Raw genomic sequence first — 23,328 nt, forward strand, 5'->3', positions numbered from 1 at the left:
CATGAGGTGATGGATTTTAACTAGACTTATTGTGATCATTTCACAGTATATACAAATATTGAATCATTATGTTGTACATCTGGAATGAATATATTGTTATATGTCCATTATACCTCAATAAAAATAAAAAATAACCTTATTTACTATTAAAGGAGACCAAAAAGAAAATAATTACAGAAAATGTCAATAGCATAAGGACGGGCATGCTTCCTAAGTATGGGTGTCTTTTGCCTTAGCACTGTTCTTAGGTCTGCTCTTATCTTTAAGGACTGAAACAATTTATATACACTTGGCCTGGCTTCCTGCCTGTGTCCATGTGGGGTCCGCCATCTTAAAACTGGTCAATCTCCCCTCTTAATCTCCTCTCTGACAAGCCTAAGAGATCACATTTTAACGGCCCACCTGGGGCCTCCTACTCATGTGGAGGTCCTGGTCTGAGAGGAGGGTTTTATCCGTAGCAGCCTGGGGGGAGTGCAAATGACTCAAGGAGACAATTAGGGGTGCTGTCCTCCACATGGGGTAAAGCAGCCCGGCAAAAAGTCCCCTTGACCCCATGTCCTCCTTTTTTTACAGCCTCCCTGGGCAATCGTGGTCATAAAATGCACATCAATCCTTATATTCAGACTGGAGCATCAAGGTCTGCCTTCAGGGTCACACACACCATGAGCATGTCCATTTTGGAAATAGTGTGATATATTTCCAATTTCCCTGCTCACCTTTTTACAGGTAAGCATCACTGTTCCAAAGCTTTCTCTATACCAGGCGAGTGGCATGCCCTTCCTCTAGCTTTCCAAAGCACCATATGCATCTAGGGTCCCCCATATTATACCACGTCTCATCTTCTTCTCTGTGTGGCCCCCACTAGACTGTGGGCTCCTTGAAGGCAGCGTGTGCATTTTATTCCTTTCTGCATCTCATTACCCAGCACAGTGTCTGTCCCAAAACATACCTGGGCAGAGGACTGTTGACTGAGTGAATGAAGGGAAGAATCCATGATGGAGGTCATTTGTCATTTAATTCTCAGGACAACCTTATGAGACAAGCAGGGCAGGAATATGAGCAGTGATTTCCTGAAAAAAAAAAAAAAAAAAAAGAAAGAAACAGAGCTCCAGGAGGGAAGGGCCTTGCTTACGGTCACCTGATTTCTGGAGCTGGCGCCAGGGCTGTGGTGCAGTCTGGTAGGCAAAGAGGTGTGCATTTTGCTGCCCACACTTGCTGCTCTGGGGCTCCTAAGGTACCGTTCGGTCTTTCCCGAGGTGCCACCTACACAGGTGGTTCCCGAGAGGTTCAGATCAAGGTCCCCTTTTATTTTCTCCCCCTGCCCCACCCCCCATACCTGGGCATGAAAGATTAGACCTAGCAAACGAACTGCAATTATGCAGTAATAATGACTCCATTTTCTCCTTTTTGTTAATAAGACACACATGCAACATGCCACTCAGAGCTTTCAGGTGACAGAAAACGAGGTCTATTCTATTCACCAGGTGAACAGAATTCCACCCAGAGGCCGACAGTTAACAAACCACCTTCTGGGCTCAGGGCTCGGCTGGGAGTCACAGCGCTGCCCTTGACAGCCTGTCGATGGGCCTCCACCGAGCCGGCCGCCTGCCCTGGGTCTCCAAAGTCAGAGGAGACAGGGGCCATTTCAGTTGCTCCCAGCGTGCCTTCCCGACCCCGCTGCAATCAGCAGACCCTGACCTCTGGAAGAGCGTTACTGCGATGTGTCAGCTGCTCTGGGAGAGCCCAGAGTGATGTATTCCAAGACCTGCCAGGAGAAAGGGCTTACGGTCAGTTAGGAACTCTAAACTCCCTCCTGTAGTATTGTCGGTGGAATTTTAATACTCTGTCTCCCTCTGTCTGGGCACTTCCTTCCACTCTTGGCCTGCTCCGCAATGCATATGGAGCAGGGCTCAGGTCTGAAGGTCCCCAGGGAGAGCACACGGTCTCACTCGGTCCAAGAGTCACGGCTGGAAATGGGAGGCGAAGCTCAGGCAGGGCTCCAGCCTTCCCGCAGGCCCTGGGCCTTGGCAGGGCCCCCGTTCATTCTCCCGCGCTCCCTCCCCTTTCAAAGCAGGAGTGAGGCCCAGCACAGGCCTGAAGCCAGCCGACAAATGGAACCCTAGCCTGCTTCCTCCTTCTTTCCTTACTTTATTCAGGCAACAAACTCTACCAAGGGCCTCCCTACTGAGGGCCCACGGTGCGCTGGGTAGGGAGCTAGGAGCTGGGGCACTAGGGGGTCACTGTCCCAGTCCTCATGCCACCCTCACTACTTCTATTCAATTCTAATCACCCTACAGAAAAAACAGACAGGGAAAGAGGGGGCCGTAAGAGAAAGAAGGTTGCTCGAGGAAGAGTGTAGCCAGGTGTGCCCTTAAGAGGTAGTGAAACAGGAAATTATGGATGGTTTGGGAAGCCCAAAGTTCCTCCCTTCCTACAAAATGGGTCTCAGTCCTCCACTCCTCTCCCCAGGAAACTCATCTACCACATCTACACGGATAACTCTGAAGTCCGTATTTCTTGCCCAAACTTCACTTTTGTGGGTCAGGGACCACTCCCACCCCCTGACATAGGTTTATATCTATGTCCCCAGAGCCCAGTACAGTCCATGGGAGATGGTGGGCATCCAGGAATATTTGTTGAAAAATGACCAGTACCACTCATAAAAGAGGCAGCTTCCACAGGATCAATTTCCCTAATTTTCCCTTGTAACTCCTCTCATCTGTTTCCCCTCAAGGAATGACCATCCTGTGGCTACAACTCTCAAGACTGTTGCTTCAGCGAAACCAACATGGAACTGGTGAGATTTCTTCATCCCACAGGGGACTCTTTGACCAATTTGGGGGTGGAAGGGGGTTGTCAGGACTTGCCTTTGTATCCTCAGTCCCCCAGCCCAGGGCTGGATTTGCATATGTTAATATGGAGAACTGGAGCTAGTTAATGAGAAGCAGTGGGCCATGTGGGTGAGCGGAATTCCTCAGAGTATTTTTTTCAGATGTCTTAACTCACTCTCTTTGTTGTATTTCGGCAGATCCAGGTGTTTGGATTGAGTTGGTCCTGGTCCCCACTCCCCTCCCCCAAATCTCTAAAACCACAGATCTTTCTAGATGCCAGACTCAGCCTTCTGTCCAGAGGGTGATGGTGGATGGCGGGAGCCCTCTGCCCACCTGGAAACAGCCTCAAGGAGATGGCCTGAGGGAGCGGGCCCCAGGCTGGAGAGCCCCAGGACGAGGGCTGGGGGTGGGGTGGGGGTGTTCCTGAGGGGGGATGGGGGGAGAGGATAGAATTCCAGAGGCAAGAACCCTCAACGGAGACAGCCCGCTGGGCTTCCAGCCCTCCATCTGGGTTCCACTAAAAACACATTTTGCGTGTTTCTGTTGTTCTTAAGTCTGGGTTTATTTCAAGGGGAAAATTATAAAGAAACGTCTCTGCCTTTATTTCAACAGCAGCCTGTGCTTGGGTAGATTCTCATCTGTCTGGCCTGTTCTGCCTGAAGGTGAAAGGAGGGGGCGAGGGTGGGGTCCCAGAGAGAAGAGGCCCCAAGAGACTGAGGCCCTAGGCTCTGCCTGCTGCCAGTGTCCCACCTGGGAAACCTCCACAGACAGAAAGGCAAGTGACAGCATCCCCACAGGTATTTGAAAGCCTTCCTCTCTTGAGCTCAGGGCAGCATTCAGTATGTGACCACTGAAGTGAGTCTGGGTATTTTCCTGATAGGAAGCCAGAGGTAGCAGAGGCCCATCCTGAGGATTCAGGTTCTAAACCAGTCTGAGAATCCTCAAGGTTACCTGGAGCCCTTGGACTTGAACCAGCCCTCACCTCAGAGACACAGGGAATGAAGGTCAGAGCTAGAAAGGCCCTTAGCCACCTAGCCTGGTGCTGTCATTTCTCAGGTGAGGAAACTGAGGCCCAGTGAGGAGAAGCTACTCGCTCAGGCCACACAGAGGGTGGGTCAGTTGGTGGACCAGACCTACATCCCAGGTCTCGGTGCTGTCTGGTCCTTTTCTGCAACGCTGCTTATGAGGGTAGGTGGGTGGCCAGATCTCCACGGAGGGGCCAAGAGCTCTCATAAACACATCATTCAGGGACTAGCATGTATGCATGCACGCAACGCATACACTGGCCCTCGGACCCTGTCAGCAGAGCTCATCAGTTCCCGCACCCCCAGCAGAGTCTGGTTCCTCCAGGGTCATCTTGGACACTCAGGCTCTGGACAGACACAGGGACTCTGAACACCATGGTAGATATATGGTCCTGTCTTTGTACAGAGCTGATGTCAGACACAAAGAGAATTCGTAGCCCAGGCGCTAGGCCCTGGCCTTTACCCGTAAGAGAGCAATTCTTAAAGAGCTCTCTCTCTTCCTCTGAGAAGGGCCTCCACGATGACTTAAGTTGACCTGCTTGGGAAGGACTTGATTGCCCCCTGGTGGCCGTATCTGGCCATACCTTCACGCCCCACTTTCCAGGACCTCAGCCTATTCCTTCAGCAAATTTGTACTGAGCCCCCTGCTGTGGGCCAGGAAACTGAGTGGTCAGTAGACTGTAGGAGATTGATATGCGAAGCAAGAATTATAATACAGGTTGGTTAGTGCCTATTGGAGAGGTAAGCTTAGGGTACAAAGTAGGCTTAGGCAAGGAGCCTAAGAAAGACTGCAGAAGGGGTATGGGCTGACATGCTTCCTGGGCTATGCGGAAGTACTCAATTATTATTATTATTATTATTTTGGAATAGAAAAAGGTTTATTGCCGACCTTGCAAGGAGGTGGGTGGCTCATGCCCTAAAAAGTCGTGGGCTTCCCAAAGGGTTTTGACAAAGCATTTTTGAAAGCCAGACCAGCACTCAATTATTTATTATTATTACAGTTTACCAAAAGGTTGCACTTGCATATTCTCGTTTATCCTACTGACAGCCTCATGAGGTATGTATAATTGTCCTTATTTTACAGACGAAGACACTGAGGCTCAGAGATGATCAGTGATTTGCTCCAAGTCACACTCTTGTAATTGACTCATTTGATTTGTGCAGTTTCCAAACTACTCCATCTGGACCAGACAGCCAGGGGGAGGTGGGTATATCAGGCAAGGGTTACCGGTGATGGGTGGTGTCCACCTCTGCCACCAAAGGGTTGGTAAGGTACAAGTTTGAACAATTCTCTCCCATCCCCCAGGGAGCAGACTTCTCTTCTTCCAGAGCTGCACAGTGTTGCTGGGTGGGCCTCATGGGGCAAATGCAAACTGGAGAGTCCTGGGCCTGGTGACTATATCCCATTCTCATCACACTTTGGGAAGTGATGAAAACAAGGGATGTTTAATTTCCTCTTTGCTGCCCCCAGGAATGTAGTTAGCTTCGAGCTCGGGAGCACAGAGTGAGCACTAAAAGGCCCTCTGGACGTGATCCTTAGAGCCACGGCAAGGTAGGCCAGCCTCAGGGTGGGGAGCACAGCCCCAGGAGGAGCCTCGTCTTCCACAGCCAAGCACGAGCTGAAGGTCTCAGGTCCTTGTTAAAGAAGAATGAAAAATCCGGTGCAGCTATTTAAAAACAGGCCGGGTAATGTGGCCAACAGCTGCAGGGCACAGCCCAGGTAGTATCTGGGAAATCATCCACCACTGCCAGCCCTGGAGAGAGAGACCTTGTGTCCCTGGCCAAGGGGGTATGTGGGTCTATTTAGACTCCCCTCTCATCCTCCTGACCCAGAGCTAGTTCATCCAGGGGTCCTGCTGACTCCCTCCCCAGACTGTCTCAACAATCCCACTGCTGCCCCAGGGCCTAAGTCCCATCATCTCTGCTTAGAAATCTGGTTTGTTTCCCAACTGTTCTCCCTCTCTCTTCTCCCCACAGCCTCTCTCACAGGGAAGGACCAGGGCATCAATCCCACATGCTGGGCTCCCTCAGGGTGAGTCTGGGCCCCAGGATGTACAGACATCTCACGAGGGTGGGGGGTTGCCTCTGGGAAGGAGCTGGAAAAGACTGAGGGGAAAGAGCTGGGCTGAAGAGAGAGCCTCAGTGTGGTAAAGCACAGAGGTGGGCTTGAGTGTGAGGGGCTGTGTGCAGTGGTCTGCTGGACCAACAGGGCGGACTACTGTGCATGTCGACATTTAGATGAGAGAGGATGTGAAGACTTTGCTGGGGCTCGGAGTGACTTGTACCTCCCCCGGGATTCTAGGCCTATGTGTTTTCTAATGAGCTCTAAAATGGAAGCAGTGTGTTCCAAGGACAGGACTCAATGAAGAAGGTCCTTTGGACCAAAGAAATTGACAAGAGGTGGAGGATTTAGATTCAATGAACCTTCACTGATAGCCTACCATGGACCCAACACTATGACAGGTACTTGCTCGTATTTAATCCCATTTAGTCCTCACCACAGTCCTATAAAGTGATGAAACTCAGAGAGGTTAAGTGACTGACCCAAGGTCACAAAGCTGTTAAGTGACGGCACTAAGATTCAAACCCAGGCCTCCTAATTCCAATGTGATATGTTACAAGATTATCTTTAGACTTTGCCAATTTCTGGATATGATGTGGAGACTTCCATGAAGGAGTCACATATTTGGGAAGCCAAATATTCAAGGGAGGGAATGTCAGGTATTTTTACGTAAGCAGATTGCCCCGCCACAGGGTCTGAGTTCCCTGCCAGCTCTGTCCTATCCCAGGACACATATTCTCTGTCATGCGTTTGGTTTTGTCAGTGCTCTATAGAACTGCATTTTCAAGGACTTCATCACTCACCAAGCATACAAATGTCTCTCCTTCATTTTTCCTGTTAAGCAGATTTAAAGAATGAACTAAGGGGACTTCCCTGGTGGCGCAGTGGCTAAAAATCTGCCTGCCAATGCAGGGGACACGGGTTCCATCCCTGGTCTGGGAAGATCCCACATGCCGCAGAGCAACTAAGCCTGTGCACCACATCTACTGAGCCTGCGCTCTAGAGCCCGCGAGCCACAACTACTGAAGCCCATGCAGCCTAGAGCCCGTGCTCTGCAACAAGAGAAGCCACTGCAATGAGGGGCCCTTGCACTGCAATGAAGAGTGGCTCCCGCTCTCCGCAACTAGAGAAAGCCTGTGCTCAGCAAAAAAATGACCCAACGCAGCCAAAAAAAAAAAAAAAAAAAAAAAGAATGAACTAAGAATCTTGGCTGCCATTAATTTCACAGCCTAAAATTATTTGCATCCTTTTTTTTTTGCTTGAGTCATTTTAAAAAGCCCTTGTGATTCTTTTAATCCCCTTTGGTAGAGCAATTCCATTCTCTTCTCTCTCAACCTCCTCTCTCCTGAATGTCCCCTACCCTACCATGGAAAGCTTTAAATAATGCAGCAAATTCTTGTTTCATTTCCTTTTCTCTGTTTCCAGATGGATTTTTCTCCCCAAAACATCCCTGGGAATCATTTCTGTCAGTTGCTTCAGTGGATGTCCCTTGGTCTTTACACTCATCTAACCTCTCCTCACCTCAAAATTGCAATTTGCTGTTTTTTTTGTTTTTTTTTTTTTTTGCGGTACGCGGGCCTCTCACCATTGTGGCCTCTCCCGTTGCGGAGCACAGGCTCCGGACGCGCAGGCTCAGCAGCCATGGCTCACGGGCCCAGCCACTCCACGGCATGTGGGATCCTCCCGGACCGGGGCACGAACCCGTGTCCCCTGCATCGGCAGGCGGACTCTCAACCACTGCGCCACCAGGGAAGCCCACAATTTGCTATTTTAATTATAGTTTCTCTTGCCACACTTGAGGGTTTTTTCCTATCGCAGTCCTCTACCTTGCTTAGATTTTAATCCTTTCTTCCAGTGCAGAGAATTCATGAAGATTCCTGGATTACTCCAATTTGCTTCCTTGATGCTGAATAATTCTTCTTAGTCTGTGTATGATTCTGATTGTTCAGATGCTGAATTAAGTTGCTGAGCAGTGAGGCCAGGGTGCCGCATGTGAACTAGTGGCCCCATCCAAGTGCAGATTGATTCACCACTCTGGAGATGGCACGTCTCTGGGTCTGTCTGGTTGCTGCAGTCCTGGGACTGACTGTCTCCTAGACCCAAAGTGTGGCCCTAGGGCAGCTGACCGCATGCCTCTACCTCCCTGACCAGCTGGTGAGAGCTCCTGGGACTGTTTCTCCTGGTGAGAGCTTTGGGTTCCATGAATTGCTCCTTGCAGGCTGGGCTGGGCTGGCCTTGACACAAACTATCTGGGTCACCTGCAGCTGTTTCCCAGGCGCCTGCTGGGCCTGTGGGCTGAGGCTGCAGCTGGCAGTGAGTCTGGGCAGGAAGTGAATGGGGCAGTAACCCGTGTGACTAGGAAGGTGATGAGGCCTCCGTGCGAGGGGAGGACTGCAAAGCAGTTCTCCAATGCATTCCCTGCATAGAAGGTGAGCTACTCACCATGGAGAGGAACTACTGGAAAGCCGCCACCCATCCTGTTTGGGCTCACAAACCTGTCCCTGTTGTGTCCTTCAGGCAGGTATGTAGGTCAGTACTGGTGAAAGTCACTTACAGTGGGAGTATGTAAACTTCAGCTTTGAGCCTGGCTCAGTCAGAAACACAGGGTCCTCCAAGGTGACCTAAAAGTCCTGGAGAAAGTGTGGTACACCAACAGCTGCATAACCTGGGTGGGTCACGTTACCCACTGAACCTCAGGGCTGATGTGATACAGGTTCATGAAGGGCTAATAATGGGCCTTACTGATATTATTACACAGGCAAGGATGTGTAAGGGACTTCATTCTCCCGGTTGTTCACTGCTTATCTCCTTCTGTAAGGGATTTGAGATAAGAGAACCAGCTGGAAAATGGAGAAAGGAAAAATGCTGTTGAGATCCTTAAGTATAAGTCTGCGGTTGTCTCCAGTGGGAGTAAAGGAAGCAAACAGGAGGGTGGCCCTGTAAAGTCAGCTGAGTAGGGAGAATACAGAGGTGGAGGCCCTAGAGGCCCTGGAGCAGGCTCATCAGGGGACATGGAAGGAGCAGACAGGTTGTACGTTCCTTGTGAGCTTGCCTTCCTGTCCCAGAGGGTTCCTGCATTGGGAACGAGCAGGAAACACCTTCTAAGACATCTTGAAAACGAAATAAGATGGCAGAAAATGAGGCAAATAAATGGTTCCAAAAGTTGGGGGTCATACCATTTTGTGAGTAATTCTGACACCTACTAGGTACACTTTGTAAATTGTGTTTTTCTATACAAAAGATTTGTTTGTGGATTTGCCTCTTACACTTCCTTTAATAGCTCAAGGGCAGTACAGTGTCAAGAAGTGTGGCTTGGAGAGGTATATTTTGCTCTTCTTCTCTTTATCAGTCGGTCCCCCAAAAAACACTAAATAAAAATAACATGTTTTGACATGGGCCGTTGATGTAAATCAACTTCTGCAAAGTGTTAATTCAAGCCCCTTTAGAAAAGTTGCTATGTTAATTGATCTGTAAAGGAACAGCTGAATGCCCACCACACCTTGGAGACAAGTCCTCAGTTCTTGCTTCCAAGCAGATTGCAGTTTCCAAGTCTCTCCAGGCAGAAAGCCTAGAGTCCCCATTCCAAGGGTGCTCGATGAGGTACCTGCATGAGGGCCGGCTGAAAGCAGAAGCCTAGAGTGATCTGGAGCCGTGAGGGATGAGCTTGTGGCCCAGCAGAGATTTCAGGTGGGCTGGATGCAGGGGGTGCATCTCCTCTGGGGAGGAGGGCAGGGCAAAGATGGAGGTGGGAGAGAGTCTGGCTGCTCTGAGAGATGTAAGGGTTGGTCTGTCAAAAAGGTGGGTGTCTGGAAAGGAGAAGAAGGAGATGAAGTTGGAAAGATGGTGGTGCCAGGCCCAAGAAGGCCTTGGGTGCTGGGTGAAGGAGGCAGGTCTGTGTCCTTGAGCAGGACTCTCCACTGAAGGCTTCTAAGCCCAGAAAAGCTGGGGTGAAAATCGGATTTTAGGAACATTGGTCAGATGTAGGATAGCCTGGAGGGTGGAGCTGGCCAGGGAGGTCGGTAGGGAGGCTTTGGCTCCAGCACGAGAATCAAGGAACTGGACTAGTGTGTATGTCATAGGAATGAAAGGGTCCATAATAAGTGAAATGGAAAGGACATGACAGTAGGAGGGGGACAGCCCAAGAGTGGGAGGACTTGAAAGTTAGGAGGAGAAAAACACCCCAGAAGCAGGTGACATGGGTACTTTATATTCCCAGATTCCCCAGAGAGGGCTAGTTAATTAGGCTAGTTACTGCTGTCCAGCCCTTGCTAATGTGTGTACTAGAGCAGCAGAGATTTTCCACAAGGAAACACAGATTGAGGCAGGTAGAGGTTAATGTGGTCTGCAGATACACCGCAGATGAATCCTCAACAGTACTTAATGCAGGGTAATACGTGATAAATTATTCATACCATACAGTGTAATAAGCAGGTTGAATCTGTGGCACTAGGCCTCTTGAGCTGTATTTTACATTAGATCCTCCTCTTATGGCTCTTATTTAATCATTTTCAGAACACCTGACTGAAATAAGTATTTCAGGTCCCATATTTTATCCCTGCAAAAATAAATTTGATCATTCATTCATCTCATGACATTCTGACATTTACCATACTCTTACATTAAAATAAAGATGATTAGAAAGAAAAGAGCTCAGTAATTAGGCACAGGAGGAAGCTGGAACATACTTTTCCTAAGGTTACCCCTTCTGGCCCTCACGGAAGAAGGAGGTCTGTTCTAGAGAGGCTTCAGAAAGCTCATTTGCATAAGAGATACTCCCAATTTATGGTTCATCTGAGGGAATGAAATCTGTTTCTTTTGAGCTGACAGGGATTCTGTCTCCTGTGGAGTGGGATGTCTGGGTAGAGGTTCTCATAGCCCTCTGGGGTGTCTGTAAAATGTATTATCATGAATGGGGCTTTTGTAGCCAGGAGCTTCCCACACATGGGCAGCGGTTCAATGGCTCTAGTCCATGGCAGCTAATTGTCCTGAACAATGGGGGATTTGCTTTACCGTCCTCAGGCAGTCTCCCCAAAAGGGCACAGAGCTCTGTGAGTAGAAGGTTCTTGAGCAGGGACCATTTCTCTCGTAGATTCTGCTGTCTGTGGAACTTAAAGCCGGCGGGGTAGTGCTAGAAACCACAGGAAGAGGAGGGCAAACTAAGGCATCGCTGAGAGACGGGGGAGAGAGAGCACAGAAAGAAGAGGGGGAGAGCTAGCCAGGAGGTGGTGGATGAAAGATTCAAGCCCGAGGAAAGAAATGAGCCCTGGGGAAAGGCAGGCTAAGGTGGAAGGCGAGGTGGGCAGGGAACAGCCAGGGCTGAGGATGAAGTTTTCGAGAAAGAATTAGGGCTCTCAGAAAGAAACAGGAGTCAGAAAGGAGGGACATGGGAAGACGTCAACCAGAGAAAGAGCTCCAGGAAGAAGATGGGAAGCAGTGAAAGAAATGAGCCCTGGGGAAAGGCAGGCTAAGGTGGAAGGTGAGGTGGGCAGGGAACAGCCAGGGCTGAGGATGAAGTTTTCGAGAAAGAATTAGGGCTCTCAGAAAGAAACAGGAGCCAGAAAGGAGGGACATGGGAAGACGTCAACCAGAGAAAGAGCTCCAGGAAGAAGATGGGAAGCAGCCTCCTTCCCGAGCCCTTCTAATGAACCCAGCTAAGGGTAATTTAACTGAGTTGTCACCTGTTCTAATCCCAAATCTGCTTCTCTCTGTATAAAGCAGGACATGCACACACACACACGTATGGGTAGTTTCTGATTTCTTTATTGCATTACTGTCTGTAAAGTACTTGGCAAACTCATACTGCTCACTTCCTTCCCCACCCAGTGTTGTTCGGGGTATGCCCCTCTCCTTCACTTCAACAGCCAGGCCGAAGAGGGTGTTTCTGATGCTTAATTAGAAATACGAGACAGATGGGGCCTATTAGGGTCTGCAAATGCTAACAAAGTGGTGGGTTCTTTGTGTCTCAAAAATGGGCTTTTGGTGCCCCGGGCAGCCCATTCAGCACACCCAGTGAGACGTGACAGTGGCCCTGACCAGGACGGCTTCTGAGGGAGGGACTGACATAGATGGGAGTGGCTGGGCCACAGTGCTGGGAGCTTCTCTTGCAAAGGGAAGAACTGTCAGCAAACGTTTAGGAGTGAGTTTCTTACGGATATTCAGGAGTGACTTTGGAAATTCCAGATGTGGTTGAGGAAGGCAGTGGTTCATATAAGAACTCAGAGAGAGAGATGCAGCCCACATTTCCCAATGGCTGTGAAAACCTGAGAACACTCTGATCTTCACCACTGAGGCAGGAGGCACCTGACTGGTGTTCAGTGGTGGCGTGTGCCACGGGAGTGAGAATGACTGAAGGAAGTCTTTGGGGAGGCTGGCAGGCAAGCCCGGAGATAAGGGAACAGCAAGCTGCAGGGGCATGTAGCTGTTTGTGTGCTGCCCGCTAGGACCCTCTCGCAGCCCCGCCTCCGCTGCCTAAGCAGGTTCCTCATAGCTCCCCTATTAGTGCTAGAGAGCAGTAGACGGTGAGCTGGGATGTCAGCATCAGGCTCTGGAATGTTGCCTGTCCACCATGAGCATGCAAGGGTGGCCCCCGTCCAGGCTCCCCTGGGCAAGACAGCGGCAGTGTGGAAGCCGGAGAAGGGACATTGGCCATGAAGGCAGAGGGGCTGCCGGGCCACCTTGGAACACAAACGGCTCCAGAGCCACGAACCGGAAGAAAAGAGTTTGCAGCATTCCCTCTCGGCGTAGCCCTTCTGAACATCTTCCTGAAGGCTGGTCTTTATTTCATTCGGTCAATTAAATGGAATCAATATTTACTGAGCCCTCATTTACAGACTGGCCCTCAAAGAGCCCCCAGTCCCGTGAGTCCAGTCTGAGGGACAGATGAGTAAACCAGTCATCTCATACTGAGGTAAGTGCATGACAGACATTTGAACAAGGTGCAGAAATGGCATCGAAGAGAGAAGAGGTGATTTATTGGAGGATTGATTAGATAATTAAAAACCAGCAAACATTTATTGTTTACCATGTTCCAGACACATTGCTAGAGCCTTCCATCAATTAACTCCCTTAATGACTAGAAAAACTCAATGAGGTGGGCTCTGTCATTATTCTCATTTTACAGGAGAGAAAACAGAGGCACAGAGGGTTTTTAAAAGTGACCTAAATTTACATAACTAGTAAGCAAGAAATCAGGATTTGATGCTACTACATACAAATGACTTTCTAAGATGGTAGATGAAAGAGGCGCTTGCCTGGGAGAGATGGTGGAGGAAAACATTACGGGCAGAGGGAAGCACATCTACAGAGCATGGAGGCGTGAGATCACACAGCATGTCCTGGGAACGACATGTAGATCATGTTTACAGGAGGAAAAAGTATACGAGCAGGAAGGAGTGGACTTTGAGGTTGGAGGGGCAGGTGGGGCTGGACCATGCGGGGTCTGAAAGCTTAGATAGAACCCTCTTGTCATGAGGGACCCTTGAAGTGTTCTCAGAGGGAGTCACCGAGTCAGATATACTTTTAAGAAAGACCACTCTGGCTGCAGGGTGAACTGGAGTGATGGCAGTGGAGAACGGGTTGGGAGGCTGCTGTGATAGAGAACAAGTGAGACAATGAGGAACTGAACTAAAGCAGTGAAAGGGGGTATTTTTTTTTTTTTTTAATGAGGACCATTTTTTTTTTGTCTTTATTGAATTTGTTACAATATTGCTTCTGTTTTATGTGTTTCGGTTTTTTGGCCGGGGGGCATGTGGGATCTTAGCTCCCCAACCAGGGACTGAACCCGCACCCCTCGCATTGGAAGGTGAAGTCTTAACCATTGGACCACCAGGGAAGTCCTGAAAGGGGGTATCTTTTGGAAAAAATTTTTAGAAGATTGATTGCATGTGGGGGTAAAAGAGTGAGAGGTAGTGAGGGGGAGTCCTAGGTTTCTGGCATGGGAACTGCTGTGGCTACCAGTTGAAGTGGGAAGAGCAGGTTTATGGGAGGGTGAAGGTAGAGAGCCAATGAGTTCAATTTTGGACTTGCTGCTTTGGGGGTGCCTGAGGGACTTCCAGGTACGTAGAAAGCAGCGGGCAGTTGGATACACGGATCTGGATGGCTGTTGGCCACCGTTCCATCTTCTCTGCCCTGTCCTTCAGACAGTTCTTCCCTGGGAGCAAATGACAGGAAACATGAGACAATGGAATCTGGAGTTGGCAAGGCTGAGTGTGATGAACGCAGAAGAAATGAAGTCAGTATTGGATGGCAACAAACCCAGGCTCTGTTAGACACAGCAGAAAGTGATCAAAGAGGATGGGATAAAAGGTGGTAACGGGTGCTCAGAACATTCACTCCTCTAGACAGGGGGAATCCTGAAGTGATTTGAAGACAGAGTTCGATAAAGGCACGGCTGTCTTTTATTTTTAGTGTCAACTTTTAATTCAGTCCAATGAAATTTGTTGAACGTCATCATAGTCATTGAGTCAACATTTAGTAAACACCTACTATGTGTCATGCACCTTTATACGAGCTGGGGATATAGCAGCGAAGGAAACAGACAAAAATCTCTGCCTCCTGGAGCTTCCCTTCTGATGAGGGAGGGTAGGTAGACAAATGATAAACAAAAAAGAAATGAAATACATAATATTTGGGTATCAAGTTACTTATAGAGCATCTTCATGCAAGTTAGGAGAAGGTCACTCCCTGGGCGGAGGCTACCCGGTGGCTGGGCACACAGCTTGGCGAGCAGAGCCTGGGTCTGCGCTTGGTCCTTTGGCCAGGCATCCAACCCACACAACTTTCATGGCAGCCCTAGAAAGAATGCCAGTTGAACGATGGAGAAAAATAAAACAAGATAAGGGAGGAAGGTGGTGAAGGGGAAGGGGTGTTGCAATTAAAAACATAAGAAAGCCTCAGTGAAAAAAATGACATTTGAACAAAGACTCGAAGGGGATGAGTAAGCAAGCTGCTTACTTCTCTGGGGGAAGCGTAGGTAGAGGGAACGGACAGTGCAAAAACTTGAGACAGGAGCCTGCCTGGCATATCTCAGGAACAGCCAAGGGGCCAGTATGGCTGGAACATGGAGGTGGCTGGAGCAGGGAGTGCAGGATAGAAAAGAGTAGGAGATGGATCAGAAAGGCAGCTGGGGGCCAGACACTGGAAGGACTTCGGCTTTCCCTCTGAGTGACAGGGGAAGCCTTTTTAGCAGGGGAGGGGCATGACTTGACTTACTTTTTAATGAGCTCCATCTGGGCTAAAAATACAGTACAGGAGGGAAGAGTGGAAGCAGAGGAACATTGAGGAAGCTACCACAATGACCACGATGGGAGGCGATGGCAGCACAGACGGGAGAGATGGCAGGGGAGGTGAGAAGTGGTCAGATTCCAGATATACTCTGTAAAGCCAACAGAATTTGCTGATGGATAGGATATGGGGTGGGAGCAAAGAATGACTCTAAGATTTCTGACCTGAGCAATGGAAAAATAGATTGCCATTTATTGAGAAAGAGAAAGCTGCGGGAGGCAACCTGATTGGGCATAATGTCAACATTTTAATTTGAGTACTCATGCGAATGTGCAAAACCACCCTTCCTGTAATAGGCCCTGACCCTTGCAATGACGCCAAATTACCAAGGACAAAACCCAGAGCCAGAATAACTTGTTTGACTCTTGCCCTGCTAATAAGTGACAGAACTAGGATTCAAACAGATGTGTGTGACTCCAACACCCATGCTCTTTGCCCCATACCACGTTATCTCACAGAATTCCTTCACCACTGTCGGCCAGACAGAGACTACACCATGAGCTGCATGAGAGCCAAGGCGGTATCTCTTTCACCTCTGTATCCCTAGCGTCAGGATTTGGTTGGAGGACCTGGTAAACAACGCTCCTCCTTGCAACTCGAGTCATGCAGATAGAAAAACCAGCTTTATCTCTGACAAGTTTGGGATGGAAGATGAGGCTTGACTGGGTGGCCACAGTGGGCTTCTTGATGTTGCCCCCCCCCCTCCAGAGCTTGGACGCTGCCGCGGGCCACTTCCGGCAACCTTCTCTTGGAGGAGGTGTCCTGCCCTGGTGGTGCAGTGGTTAAGAATCCGCCTGCCAATGCAGGGGACACGGATTCGAGCCCTGGTCTGGGAAGATCCCACATGCTGCGGAGCTACTAAGCCCGTGTGCCACAACCAATGAGCCTGCGCTCTAGAGTCCTCGAGCCACAACTACTGAGCCTGCATGCCACAACTACTGAAGCCTGTGCCCCTAGAGCCTGTGCTCCGCAACAAGAGAAACCACTGCGATGAGAAGCCCGCGCACTGCAACAAAGAGTAGCCCCCGCTCTCTGCAGCTAGAGAAGCCCGCGCACAGCGACGAAGACTCAATGCAGCCAAAAATAAATAAATGAATAAATATATAAGTTTATTAAAAAAAAGAGAGAGAGAGAGAAAAAGAGAGAGGAAGGGGTGGGCTTGGCATACTCAGGTCTTTCTCCCAAAATTGCTGTCAGATAAAGTACTTCTTCCACAGGAGTACGGAAATGAGGGCGCCCTGTCCCCCACCCCAAACCTAGTGCACAATACAGTAGGTACTCAGCAAGTCTTCGGGGATTTTTTTTTTTAATGGCTAAAATACAAGCAAGCACTTACTATTTTGCAAAGACTAGAGAAGGCACTTTGCATACACCTCCTCACTATAATCCTATGACGTAGGCACTACTTTTATTTCCATTTTACCCAATGAGAAAATAGAGACTTTGAAAGGTTAAGTACTTGACCTAGGGTGGAGCCAGGATTTAAAGCAGGCAGTTTGTCCCAAAGTGAGACCAAGGAATGAGGACACATACACACCCCCCCCCGTGCCGCGGAAGCCCCCACGTGTTGAGGGCATTAGACACACTGTTAGACATTAGCACGAAGTGTGCTGGGAACCAGATGAGTGAGCCGTTAATTTTGCCTGGAGTTGGGGTGGGGGGGCAGAGGGAGTCGTGAACAGTCACAGAAAGAAGGTGACAGTTGACATGGGTCTTGAAAGACAAGAAGGAATTTGTCCAAGGCACAAGATTAAGGGAGTGAGGAAATGGTGGAGGGACCAGCTTGGGCAAAGGTCCTGAGACTTGAACAATATATGGCATGTTTGGGGAATAATGTGTGGACCAGATTTCTCAAAATAGAGATCACAAAATGGCAGTCCACCCTCCAAATTCAACCTGAAGACACGAGTAAAGTACGTACTCGTAAACTGTATAATATAAACGTATTTTTAATGGGCCCAACTTTTAAAAATTGAGTGATTTCACATAAAATTCTGGACTTCTCGCTTTTCTTGAAAAACCATACGGTCAGCTGAAGTCACCCTAGGCTTGTGCCCCTGTGTGGCCGACTTTGCTGAGAAGCTGCTTCCTCCTCCGGGTGGACACGTGTTCCCTAGCACTCCCTCTTGCTCCCAGCACCTGCCTGCGACTCCCATTTATTTAACAAACCTGCCTGGCTCCTACGGGCTTTTGAGTATGCAGCCTTTGAGCTAGATGCTCAGGCTGAGTTTTGAAGGGCCATGGCAGGACTTTAAATTTTATCCTGAAAGCAGTCAGGAGTCTATGAAGGTTATTAAACAGAGGAGCACATGATCATATGAGTACAAAAGACAGGACGATGGGAGAGAGATGAAGGCAATGTTGAAATTGTTAGGCACAAAATTACCCATGGACCGTCCTGGAGAGTTCTTCCTCCAGCTGAAGCAGTAGTTGTTCCAGGAGGGTCACTGCCATGTGCACCGGACTTGGAGTCAGAGGACCTGAATTTTAAATTTTTTTAAAAAATTTATTTATTTTATTATTTTTGGCTGCGTTGGGCCTTGGTTGCTGCATACGGGAGGCATGTGGGATCTTCCTGGACCAGGACTCGAACCCGTGTCTCCTGCATTGGCAGGCAGATTCTTAACCACTGCACCACCAGGGAAGCCCAGAGGACCCGAAATTTAAAAGAAGGTTCTCCTTTCAGACAAGACCTCCAGCAAGTCCTGTCTGAAGAAGGAAACAAGCACAAACCTGGGTCAAAATCCCGACTTTGCCATTTGCTCTCTGCGTATTTCTGACAAGTCAGTTAACTTCTCTGAGCCTCAGTTTCCTCAGCTATCAACCAGGAATAACATTACCTAATTTGCAGAGTAGTTGTGAACATTGAATGAAGAAAGATGTTTGAGCATGTTTGTAGACTGTAGAGATCCTAGGGGGTGTAGAGGATTACTGGGATTGATTTTATAGGAAGACCCCACCTGTGGGGCTTGGTTCTGGGAATGCCAGACGTCTAGAGGTGGCACAAACCCCAAAGTATCTGAGGTTTCTGCCATCCTGGGGCTTTTACCAATGTCAGGCCACATCAAGCTGCATAAGCAAGAACATATGCATAAGGACTTATATCACCTGCCTCTCTCCAATCCCCAACACACACACACACACACACACACACACACACACACACACACACACACACACACACACACGAAGTCTGGTGCAAGGGCAAAAACCCAGCACGTGGTCTGAGCTGGGTCTGGTTTCCTGCGTCTTGCCTACAGCATCCCCATGCTTAGGGAGGGAGGCTGCGCAATCAGCCTGGTTTCAGCCTGTCCTTTCTTCTCTCCCTTCTCTGCCCTGCCGCTCTCTCTCTTTCCCTCCCCCTCACTCCGTCTCCAGCCCTGCAATTCATCACAGCTCTGTGTCCATGCCCTCTGTGACCGCGTCTCTCGGCAGCACTACTTTTGCATTTTGATGTTTAAACAATATTTTACCCAATATATGACAGCACTTGGAGCATTTGCAAAGGCCTTTCACATCTGTTATTTCATTTGATCCTTACCAGGTCATTGTCAGGTAGGCAGGGAAGGTATTATTAGCAGGGGTGATAGTCAAAATATTTAACAACCAATATCCTAGGGGCCCACCGATTGGAATGGGTGCAGGCCATACAGCTGAGAGAGGGCTAGAGGCGTCCTCCCTTAGTTAGTGGAGGAGGGTTTGGGGAAGGGAGTGGTCCCAGAGTGGGAACCAGGAAGGAGGGAGTTGGGGGGCAGATTTGAAGGACTCAGGGAAATGGCTTTTTACCAAGCAGTCTGGAAACATTTCTGTTTCTCAAGCATGTATAACTGTACCAGTACACACAACTGACTGATTGTCAGGCCAATTGCACTGTTGTGGGAATTGAGGTCCAGGGAGGTAAGTAATTCGCACAGGGTTGGAGGTGAAAAGAAGTCCAGAAGTTAGGTCCCCCGACTTCTCAGGCAGAGATTTCTCTGCCATCTCAGAGTGCAGGCTAAAGGCAAGGGCTTTCGTCTGCATCTCACCCTCCATGATGACAGCACCGCAGCCTGGAACACTGGTGACTGCTGCTCCTGAAATACGGTCCCCGACCTCACACTTCCCTTCACACTTCTATCGCCAAGTCTTTTTATCTTCTCATTGTCTCCTCTGTCTCCCCCTCACATGTGTCATGATTCTGCCCCTGAATTCCCTCACTTGACTGTCTCACTAACGCTCTCCACTGAGTCCCATCTCTTCTCCTATTATTTGTCTGGGAACAATTTCCAGAAATTCCCCGAGACCCTCATCCCTCTCCTGAGCTGCCACTGGGCCTCTCCCTCAGGTGTGCTCCTAGGTACCCCACCTCCACATGCTCCAAAGTGACCTCACCACCTTCTCCTCCCAGCCTGCTCTCTCAGTGCCTGTGAATGGCAGCACCATTCTCCCAGGTCCCTAGACCAGACAGGAGTCATCCACAGACCACCCACAAGTGCCCCATGACAGACGGCCAGCCTTCCGCCAGCACCTGATGCTCTCGGAAACCCCAAAGAAGATCAGTTCCGAAGTCCAGCCCGAGGCCAGGTCTGGTCTTCCATAGCCATTGTCCCACCCTGAGATCATGACCTCATCTTCCTTTGCACTGCCTGTTCATTTTTTTTGGTAAATATAATTTTCATTTTCATTAAACTAATACATAATACAGTGTTTAAAAAGCCAAATAGTCCTACTAGGTATAAAACAAATTGCTCTCTGCTTCATGTCTCCCCACCTCTGATTTCTACTTCTCAGAGTTAATTGCTTTCAACATTTCTTGCTATTTCTTCAAGTGTTTACCTCGATTTTCTAATGGAAATAAATGTTTATGTTGTAATTTTGGAGTTTTCTATTTTAGACATTATCTATTGACTTCTATCTCAGATGGTGTTGGTGTCCCACCTGTGCCCCTTAGACCTTCCCATGAAGCATCGTTCCTCCCTTCTAACTGCCAGGGTTGCATCTCTGTACCTGAAGACTTTGGGGCTCTGCCCTCACATGTACAGGCTGACGTTCCAGGAAATGACTATGCCATCCCCCCTTCCTTCAGCGGTCCTCAACCAGTGACTTTCAGGAATTGGTGTATGAATACCTCAGCTCCCTGCCCCTCAGGCAGAATAATTCTGAGACTGTGTTTTGCCCCATTTCCCAGAGTTTTCGTGGGAGTAAGTTCTAATCACTCATTCTTTATTGTTTGTTTTCCCTTCCCTATGTCACTTTCCCACTTCTCTGTGAGTGTCCCCAGCACTTCCAAATAAATGACTTGCTGGCAAATCCTTGTCTCAGGGTCTGCCTCAGGGGAAATCCAAACTAAGACAACTTCTGTAGGAAGATGAGGATACATCTTTCTTACAGGTCCTTTCCCTGAACACACACACACACACACACACACACACAAAGCCCCACATTCCCTCAATATTGTTGAAGCATGGAGTTTTTAGTTAAATCAACATTCAGCATTTACATGATTATGACTATGTAAATATTGCTCACAGCTGACTGACATAATAAACTATATATGATTACATTTCTTTTTTATTTATTTTTATTTTTTATTTTTTGGTGTGATTCTGGTACATTTCTTTTTTAAAATAACATTTCCCCCCTAAAGTTAATAATTACTTCTTTTTCCCCCTGTGCTTAGTTTTCTATGTACTTATTGCTAATTCATCCCTAAACTCTCTTATAGGCTAGAACTCTCTCTATAATACTCAAATAAATCAGGTTATCCATACATATACTCCATTAATCTCTTCAAAACTTCACGCCTGAGGCATGGGGTTTTCCTGCTCTAGTCTGGATTGGTTGCTCTCCTGGGTTGCTGCACAACTGTCATCCTGGGGCCTCCTTCATCAGCTTTCTGGAAAATTCTTTAGTCTTTCTCCCATATTAGATTCTCCTCTTTCCTTGGGTCCCATGTCTTCCGTCTTGGTTTATTCCTCATAATATCCTTTAGTAGCTTTATGAGAATGGGTACGACAGAGATGCATTTTTTGAAACTTGGCATGTCTGCAAGTAACTTCGTTCATGTTTTATTAACAGTTAGACTGGCTAGAGAATTGTAGATATAAAATAATTTTCTTTCAGAATTTGGAAAAGAAATTGCTTGATGATCTTCTAGCTTCCATTCAGCAGTGTTTTTATTTGTTCTTGTTTTGCTTCCTAATTTATTTGAATGATATGATTAACATTTATACATGGATTTTATAATTAGCTGTTTTGTAATATGCTTATACATTTTTGTATTTGAAATGCTTTATATATTAATTCCACAGTTTTTTATTTTATGCAAAATTTCACATTATTGAGATATATTATTGGATTTATAAAATTCACCCATTTCAAATGTACAGTTTAATGATTTTTCACTAAATATACCAAGTTGAAAAATCATCACCACAAACCAGTTTTAGAAAATTTTCATCACCCCAGTAAAATCCCTCCTGCCCATTCAGCATTGTTTTTGAGAAGTCTGCTACATTCTGAACCCCAATCCTTTATATGGGGCCCAATTTTTCTCTCTAGAAGCTTTAAGGATCTGCTTTTTATTTCTGATGTCTGAAATATTACAATGATGTGTATTAATATAATTTTTTATACCGTCCTGGAAAATTTTTAAATGATTTCTTTAGCAATCAGTTCCAAACTTTTCTCAGTGTCCTCTTTCTGGAACTCCTGTTCTAGTATTGAGCCTTTTAGAATAATTCTCTAGTGCTCTTGTCTTTTTTCTCTTATTATTTTTAAAAAATCTTTTATTGTTTTACTTTTGAGAGATTTTCTAAAATATTTTCTTCCAAACATATACAATAAAATAATTAACTCTCTTTATTTCCAAAAGCCCTTTCTTATCTCTGAAGGTTCTTTTTTCTATAGACCCAATCTTGTTTCATGGGTGCAATAGTTTCCTTTCCCTCTGAGGATATAAATAATGCTGTTAAAATTTTTTTCTTTTCCTTGAATTGACTGTTTCTCCTGAGCTCATTGAAATCTCTTTGTGTGTGCACTGGGCTGGTTGAGTGGTGGACCACATCTCGGTTTACCCAGCAGACACTTCCCCAACCTCTTTCCTCTAGAGTGTAAGCCAGGCTTCCAGCATTGTGGGAGCCTAACAAGGAAAGAGGTGGAGGAGACTTTTACTTAAGGTAAAAGTTAAGAATGGAGACTTTTACTTAATCCCCCTGTTTTCAGTATGGTGCCTTACCTCTTCCATTTGCTTTGCCTGGTGTCTTCCCCAAGTCCACAGTCTCTCTCCTTTGGCCTCTTCAGAGAGTGAACCTCCTGTATTTTGCTGGGTGGGGTGGAAAAGTCATCTGGCTACAAGGACTGGAGAGAAGAATCAGACTTTCAGCTCTTCCTTGTGTTTTCAGCCCAACTCCATCCTTTTAGCTTCAGAGTTACCTGGTGCCTCTATTTCCTAAACTTTTCTAGGTTTGGTGGGTTTTTGTTGTTGTTGCTGTTGTTTGTTTTGGTTTTCATATCAAACTGGCTTCCTTCTTGAAGGCTTCTTCACCCCGTGCCTGCCTTTCAGGCAGCTTTATTGTCTTTACTTAGTCAGTTAATACTCATCTAACTACTTTCCATCTTCCAAATTTTGGGGGATATCTTCCATCAGCTATTGTCTCTTCTCTTGTTCCTGGAGTCCTCGTGGGTTTGTATGTTATTACTTTACTGTCATTTTAGGAACAGGGTCAAATGCATATGTTTAACGTGCCAAGTCTAACCAGAAATTCCCTTCCTGTTCTGCTGCCATACTCTCAAGCCTGACTCACATTTCTAATGTGGACTGCCTACTATTCCCCAAACAAACAGGCTCTTTCTGGCCCCTTTACCTTTGCTAATAAAGTTTATGGAATATTCTTCTCACCTTCTTTGTGTCCTTGAAGACTAATCTTAAATATCATATACATGAAACCTTCTCCAATTGTCACTGCTAGAAAAATACCTTGCCCTCCTCTAATTCCCACGACATGTTTCAGCTCTCCTAAGACACCTTCTACCAAATGGTATGTACGTCCATCACCTCCCCTATATAACTTCCTTGAGGGAAAGAACAATATCTTAACATCTTAAATCCCTTTCAATCTGCTCAATATATATTTGTGGAATAATAAGA

General features: G+C 47.5%; 2 long non-coding RNA genes across 2 annotated transcripts in view; both read left to right on the forward strand.

The window, feature by feature from the left end:
• The window catches only part of LOC117196060 (uncharacterized), a 31,166-nt gene extending 27,257 nt beyond the window's left edge, over positions 1-3,909 (forward strand). The window contains exons 3-5 of the long non-coding RNA XR_004476051.2: positions 574-726; positions 2,735-2,797; positions 3,444-3,909. This is a non-coding gene — a long non-coding RNA (uncharacterized LOC117196060). The remainder of the gene's footprint in view (positions 1-573; positions 727-2,734; positions 2,798-3,443) is intronic.
• Positions 3,910-4,905: 996 nt separating this feature from the next.
• Positions 4,906-7,316, forward strand: LOC117196044 (uncharacterized). Its single transcript, XR_004476017.2, has 4 exons — positions 4,906-5,060; positions 5,834-5,888; positions 6,159-6,319; positions 6,764-7,316. It is a non-coding gene; the product is annotated as an uncharacterized LOC117196044 (long non-coding RNA).
• The last annotated feature ends 16,012 nt before the right edge of the window (positions 7,317-23,328 follow it).

This window comes from Orcinus orca, chromosome 5 (genome assembly GCF_937001465.1).
Source record: "Orcinus orca chromosome 5, mOrcOrc1.1, whole genome shotgun sequence".
Taxonomy (NCBI): domain Eukaryota; kingdom Metazoa; phylum Chordata; class Mammalia; order Artiodactyla; family Delphinidae; genus Orcinus; species Orcinus orca.